The sequence below is a fragment of the Hemicordylus capensis genome, chromosome 4 (assembly GCF_027244095.1).
Source record: "Hemicordylus capensis ecotype Gifberg chromosome 4, rHemCap1.1.pri, whole genome shotgun sequence".
Taxonomy (NCBI): Eukaryota; Metazoa; Chordata; class Lepidosauria; order Squamata; family Cordylidae; genus Hemicordylus; species Hemicordylus capensis.
In genome coordinates, this window is record NC_069660.1 from 139,364,818 (window position 1) to 139,370,817 (window position 6,000).

At 49.8% G+C, this 6,000-nt stretch overlaps 1 protein-coding gene across 2 annotated transcripts in view; it reads right to left on the reverse strand.

Annotated features, from left to right (window-relative positions):
• The window catches only part of NEK7 (NIMA related kinase 7), a 115,954-nt gene extending 112,615 nt beyond the window's left edge, over positions 1-3,339 (reverse strand). The window contains exon 1 of one of the 2 annotated variants that reach the window (XM_053245249.1): positions 2,800-3,339. The gene's annotated coding sequence lies outside the window, so the exon portion shown is untranslated. The remainder of the gene's footprint in view (positions 1-2,799) is intronic. The other variant, XM_053245253.1, reaches the window with a different exon arrangement.
• Between the last annotated feature and the right edge of the window lie 2,661 nt (positions 3,340-6,000).

The window sequence follows — 6,000 nt, forward strand, 5'->3', positions numbered from 1 at the left end:
CCCTGCTAAGTATAAGAGAACAACCATTTTAAAAGGTGTCTCGTTGCTCAGTTAGTAGGGAATAATAGAGTTTTTATTTATTACTTTTTAATATTGCCCTTCTATTTTTAATATTGCCCTTCTTACAAGGAGCTCAGGGTGACTTTATGATCTCCTGCCCCCAGTTCTTTCCTCACAGATGGGTTAGGCTGAGAGATGGTAAATGGCCTAAAGTCACAATGAATTTAATGACTAAGCAGTGTTGAGATTCAGGTACAAGTTGCATACAACTAAAATACAATGAACGGACAAAAACAACAGTAGAAATTATATATGTTTCTCCCACAGTAAAGTGTGCAGTTGAGTCGGTGTCAACTACTGGCAACCACAGAGCCCTGTGGTTGTCTTTGGTAGAATACAGGAGGGGTTTACCATTGCCATCTCCTGTGCAGTATGAGACGATGCCTTTCAGCATCTTCCTATATCGCAGCTGCCCGATACAGGATTTTCCCATAGTCTGGGAAACATACCAGTGGGGATTCGAACCAGCAACCTCTGGCTTGCTAGTCAAGTCATTTGCCTGCTGCACCATTAGGTAAGAAACCCTCCCACAGTAAGAAATACTAATTCATTGCATGTGTATGCACACATACATGGTAGCTGTAGTTATCGTTGCCCACAGCAGAGTCTTAAACTCATTTCACACAGGAACTGTTCCTTTGCACTGTAATCCACATTACAGTGGTTTTAAACCTCTATAGAAGCTGTTCTTCAGAATCACACTAACATTCTAGTGCAAATAGCCCTGCAATTTACTAGTCCCAGCAATGCCAGTGGAGAGTGGAGAGAAGACTAAATAAATGCAGAAAGGTATGCTGATAGCTTTTTTTCATCATGTAAATGGATTGTGAGGAACTCCAAAAAGATCTCTTCAAACTGAGGGACTGGGCGACAAAATGGCAAATGCAGTTCAGTGTAAGCAAGTGTAAAGTGATGCACATTGGGGCAAAAAACACCAACTTCACATATACACTGATGGGATCTGAACTTTCGGTGACTGACCAGGAGAGAGATCTTGGAGTCGTGGTGGAGAGCTCATTGAAAGTGTTGTCTCAGTGCGCGGCAGCTGTGAAAAAGGCAAATTCCATGCTAGGAATCATTAGGAAGGGGATTTAAAATAAAAATGCTAATATTATAATGCCCTTATCTATGGTGCAGCCACATCTGGAATACTGCGTACAGCTTTGATCACTGTATCTTAAGAAGGATATTGTTGAACTGGAAAAAGTGCAGAAGAGCACAACCAAAATTATCAGGGGCCTGGAGCACCTTCCTTATGAGGCAAGGCTACAGCCTCTGGGGTTCTTCACCTTGGAAAAACTGTGGGCCATCTCCAGCCTCAGAGGCACGCTGCCTCTCAATACCAGTTACAGGGGAGCAACAGCAGGAGAAAGAGCATGCACACACCTCTTGCCTGTGGGCTCCCCAGAGGCATCTGGTGGGCCACTGTGTGAAACAGGATGCTGGACTAGATGGGCCTTGTGCCTGATCCAGTAGGGCTGTTCTTATGTTTTTATAATTTAGTGGGGGATCCGTATTATGGAACTTCCCTAATCTATTTCTAGGCTGCAGGCATCAGCAGTGATGGAAGCTGTATACCTTTTCTTTTTTAAAGTGCCCTAGCCTTTAGTCACTACTTCATTCTAGTATGGGCGAGTGAACTGTCTCTGTTACAATAATAATAGGGAGGCACCTTTTAACGTGGTGATTCTCTTTATTTAGCGGGGGGGGGGAGTAACTGGCCCTATCCACCCCCAGCACAGTACCTCCAGTGACTGTTGCTGGTGTCTACCTTATGTTTCTTTTTAGACTGTGAGCCCTTTGGGGACAGGGTTCCATCTTATTTGTTCATTATATATCTGTGTAAACCGCCCTGAGCCATTTTTGGAAAGGCATTATAGAAATCGGAATAAATAAAATAAAAATTCCTCCCATTCCTTTGGGCGCCTTGCACTCCCTTCAGCTGCAGGCATCTTAGTGTGCCAAAAATAAAAATAAAAAACCCTCAACTGCAGAAGAAATTTCTGAGGTAGTCGAATTCCTGTGCAAATGGCCTCTTCCCCATTAAAGTTTCAAGATGTTGCGTCCCTTGGATATTTCCCAATTCGCCCTTTATTAGAAGGACATTAAAAGGCAAAGTTGCCAACTCAGAACCAAGCACGGCACACGCGTCTGACTGCCTCACTGAGAGGGCACAGCGGAACTAAGACGCAGCAGCAGCAGCAGCGCAGTGAGCGGCGTGTACAGGAGGTACCAATGAAGCATCACCTCCCCTTCTTGCCCTTCACCAAGCCAGAAAACTTTCCATCACTAGGATACGCCAGAGCACGCATTGCGCAAGCGCCCCCTCCGTCCTCCTCCCGCCGTCCGTCAGAGAGAGCAAACGGCAGCAACCAAGGGGAACCCTAACGCTAACCAAGGCAGCCAATCAGCACGCGCTGAAGGCGGCCCTGCGCTGAGCGCTCTCGAGCGGCCCCGCGCCTATCAGCTGCTGTCGGTCGAGGGGCGGGCAGGAGGAGTTCCTTGAGTTAGTCAGGCAGCCAACTTCTCCTCCTCGTCCGCCGTCCCATAACCATTTCCTTGTTGCGTGTCATCGTCGCTCCTCAGCTCGCTCGCTATCACCCGCCCGCCCCATAGCCCGCCTCGCGCCTTCCCTACACCGCTCCTGCGAGGACGCGGAGGAGGAGGAGGCCGCAAAGGGAGGGCCCCTGCTGGGCTCTCTTCTGGTCCCCGCTCCCCCACTTCAGCCCTTCACGTTACCTCAGCAGGGTGGTGCCTGCCGGCGTCCGCGCGCGAGGTCCAATTTCCCCCCCTTTTTTCCTTCTCGACTCCCCTCTAGGCAGAGCTGCTGGCTCCTGAGGCGAAGTGGTCCGAGCGGACGCCGGAGGGAGCGCGACGAGATCCAAGAACCCCAGCCCCTTCAGCCTCCTCCCCGCTTCCTGGTGGTGGTGCCGCCGCCGTCGCCGCTGTCAAGACTGTAAACATCCTGGCCTCCCCGAGGGGGGCAAGAAGGAGGCGGGGGCCAGGCGCACCGCCTACCAGCACCAGCCCTCCCTCAGCCCGTCAGACGGCTGGTCGGCCGCCGGCTCGGCGCTAATTGCCAACTCCCTTCGGCGAGCGCGCAGAGCCCTGTCCGTTTTTCGGAAGGCTGAGAAAGTGCCTGGCGTTGGATGGATATAGTGGAGTCATGGGCGTCCGCGGGGTGGAGGGCAAGAGTGGTTGCCTCCCCATCCCGATTGAGCCAGTTCCCATGTAGTTCAATGGGAACTGTGGCGGGGGGACGGGTATTGGATTGCTGGCTTTGCCCCTCCTCCACCCCACCCCACCCCACCCAAGTCCTGCGGATGCCCTTGGGTGGAAAATGTTGCAGATGTGTGTATTTGGCTATGGATACATGTAAGCCTAAGATGTACACACATCTTAGCCTCAGAAAAGCTCGGTCAGTCACCTCAACATACAGGCCCTAAATACTGGGACAGACTTCTCTCAGGCAGTTACTTCTGTGATTAGAACTATTGTGAGCTGTAATTTTTTGTTGTTGTGGTTCACAAGTAATCACTGTAATCTTCCTCACTTCAGATGCTAAATTAGCATGAACAATATTTGAAAATGCAATGTCCTCACAAACTCTGTTCATATCTAGCTATTTCAGCAGTATGGGGGGAGGAGCGGGTACCTAAAAGTCATTCTGCACACCTTTCTCAGGGTGGCTCTCACACTTCTTGTAGCTATACTGCAATACAGAAAACGTGGACACACTCAGCTAAAAGCTGCATGCAGCAGGAAGCCATGTACTCCCTGCTATAAGTTAATTAGCCCAACAGATTCCAAACCACTTGTACATAAGTATTTAAATATTCAAATATGCTGTTCACATGTTTGCTATGCAACCCCAGTGTAATATCACCCCAGTGTAATAACCCTGGTGTAATATCACTGCCTCATAACTGTAGCCTCTGCATTAAAAAGTAGACTTCCCTCACATAGTTGCTGCCCAATTCTACATTGTTTGATTTAATTGATCCATTACTATGGGTCCATTAAATATCTACATAGTCATAACGGATCAAGAATGCACACTCCATGTACCAATGTACTCACTCATTCACATCTGAAACAAATACATGGTTGGTTGGTTGGTTTTTTACTGTGTTGAAATGGAAGTTGAAGCCAAACAGTTTCCTGTTACATGTAAACATAGTGGAGTAGAGAGATAAAACTGCTTCAGCCATATGAGTTAGACATGCGAATACTCTCAATCCCTAAGGTGATTATGCCTTGTGACATAAATGAACTGGAGAAGAAAGCTGTGGACATGTATGCCCACACAGAGGATATGTATGCTGACTTGTTAAAGGCTTGTCCTGATCATTTTTATGATTATTTACTGTAGGGCACACTTCACAGTAGGGTTTCCCTTCATACTTCTCTCACTCTCTAGGGATTCAAAGGATATACTCCATGTACAAATAATATATTTACAATATCACACACATAGCCAACTGAATGTATATATGTTAGGGAGTTAAAGCTAGTCACACCTCCCCATTTACGTACAAGTGGAATCTTTATAATTCTCTTAGCCAGCCAGCGTGGGGATGTGGCAAGGCACTGCATGCCGGTGAGGGAGGTGCTGGTGAGGGAGGCACCTGATTGGCTGAGCTCCGTTTGGCCCGTGGAGGCACCTGATTCGTTGGCCCGGCCATTATGAGGAGGGGCCATCTCGGCTGCAGCCTGGGCTGGGAGGCGGGAGGCAGCGGGATGGACTGGCCCTGGCCTGGCGCCAGATGGGGTGAGTGGGCTTCTACATATTTAATTCTCTTGGGACATGCGTGCCCAGGATTTGACAGTGGAACTCTCGTGACACACTGCGAGAATTCCGAAGTGAGGAGGAGAGGGGGAAGAAAGTGCCGGTGGTGGCCAGCCGGCGGGCAGAGGAGGGGGGAAAGAAAAGCGGCGGCGGGCGGGGGGGAGAAAGGCGGCAGCAGGTGGAGGGAGAGAAAGGCAGCGGCGGGCAGCGGGTGCGGGGAGAGAAAGGCAGCAGCGGGCGGAGGGGGGGATAAAGGCAGCAGGCGGGCGGAGGGGGGGATAAAGGCAGCAGGCAGGCGGAGGGGAGGGGAGAAACGCCGCCGTGGCAGGCGGACGGGAGGGAGAAACAAGCGCGGGAGCCTTTCTTTGCCGCCTGCTGCGGCTCTGTGTGGGGGAAGGAACGGGAGGGGCAGAGGGCTGGAGAGCGCGGGGCCAGAGGGAAGGGGAAGAGAGGAGAGACTGGGCTGGGAGGAAGAGGGAGGGGGAAACAGACGGCCCCAAAGCGCCGCACAGATGCTCTGTGCAGGGTCGGCTAGTAGATAAATATAAAATATAAGAGCTGAAGTGTGGAGTTCCACAGGGTTCCATACTGTCTCCAATGCTTTTTAACATCTACATGGAACCTCTGGGAGAGATCATCTGGAGGTTTGGTGTAGGGTGTTATCCATATGCAGATGACATCCAAAAGTATTTCTCCATATCAACTTCATCAGGAAATGGCAAAACCCGCCCCCGCCCCCAATACCTGCCTGGAGGCAATAATTAGCTGGATGAGAGATAACAAATTGGGGTTGAATCCAAATAAGACAGAGGTAGTGACTGTAGGGGGTCAGGACCCAGGAGATGGTTTAGATCTGCCTGTTCTGGACAGGGTTACACCCCCCCTTGAATGATCAGGTATGTAGTCTGGAAATGCTCCTGGATCCCAAACTCTCCCTGGTTTCTTAGGTTGAGGCAGTGGCCAGGAGGGCATTTTATCAGCTTTGGCTGATATTGATATTATTATTATTATTATTTTTACATTTATATCCCGCTCTTCCTCCAAGGAGCCCAGAGCGGTGTACTAAATACTTGAGTTTCTCTTTCACAACAACCCTGTGAAATAGGTTAGACTGAGAGAGAAGTGACTGGCCCAGAGTCACCCAGCTAGTT